Raw genomic sequence first — 1397 nt, forward strand, 5'->3', positions numbered from 1 at the left:
CGCCTGCAGCCTAGGCTGCTCTGTTGCGCGCGCGTGTCCTGCAGGGTTGCCTACCCACTGGTTCACAGGGTCGACTAGGCGCAAAGGCCAGCGCGAGGGCCAGTGCCAGTGCTCTGCAAATGCTAATTTTGGACGGCTGGTTGCCCACCCGTCCGTCTGCAGGAGCCTTCCGGCCTACCGGCCGAGGCTTGTCTTCCAGCAACACCTCACCCAGAGTCCACCGCTGGCATTTCGGAGGCCTGCTGACACGTGGACACGCGACTCCGCACGCGACTTCGCACGTCTGCGGACGCTTGACGCGCAGAGATCATTGCCTCCCGGCCACATCCGGCTGGCGGAGGCAGAGACGAAGGGGGAGAACCTTAGAGAACTCAGAGCTAGCGACCACAAGCAAGGCTCTCAAAGAGGCGCTCAACATAGAACAGCGCCATCACACACGAGCTAACAGAAAGTAGGGCGGCGGCGTCTAGTGAAAAATATACAGAGGGCCGATGTAAAAATTTGTGCCCACTTCTTGTCGCTCCTCTCTTTCTTATTGCTTTCCGCCGACAAGAGTGCGGCTGGTCAGTGAGAGTGGCATGCGAACGAGCAGAGCGGAGCCGCACAGACGGAGACCTTGGCATTTCCCGTCGCCTCCGGTCCCCGAGCTGCGCGGAGCTCAGCGGAGCCGCTCATCTTCGGCCCGCTTGCGTTCGGCCCGCGGTGCGGCGGGTTGGCTGCTTCTCATATAGATGCGGACGCCCCACTACCTGAACCTGAAGACCGCTCCAGCACGCACCACGCCAGTTAAGTCGGCAAATAGGCACAACCCGCCACAAAATTAAAAATTTAAAAGTAAATAGAAAAGGCGATAATTATTTGACAACGAGCAACGAGCTACACACTGTGAAATTCGTGATAGGAACTTTCTAGCTCTGGCCGTTAAGGTCATACCCGAAGTGGCTCGTCAGTACTTAGGATGGCGAAAAAATTAGCTGCGACAGCTGATTTTACTACCTAACAGGTATCCAGCTAATCTGTTTTTTGAGTGTAGATAATCAGAAAACTATTTACTTAGTGAGACACAATCTTGGCATATACATAAGGTCATCCTTGACCATATCAAGCCGTCTCCGGGGACACGCCCGCCCCCGCCCCTCCGCGTGAGGACCGTGCGAGCAGCTGGATAAGCAAAGCGTAATTTCCTGCTGAACCGGCCGCTCGGCCGACAACGTCGGATTACGGGAGGTTGTTGTCCGCTCATTATAAATTTGCGAAATATCACGGCTAGCAGCTTGTCGTAGCGAGTGTGGTGTGAGCAGTGGAGAAGAGAGAGAGAGGGAGGGAAGGAGGGAGGGAGGGGGGGGGCAAGGAGCAAGTAACCACACAAGGCGTCTAACCCTTTCATTGGCCCAGAC

This window comes from Frankliniella occidentalis, unplaced genomic scaffold (genome assembly GCF_000697945.3).
Source record: "Frankliniella occidentalis isolate FOCC.00 unplaced genomic scaffold, Focc_3.1 Scaffold424, whole genome shotgun sequence".
In the NCBI taxonomy this organism is placed as follows: Eukaryota; Metazoa; Arthropoda; class Insecta; order Thysanoptera; family Thripidae; genus Frankliniella; species Frankliniella occidentalis.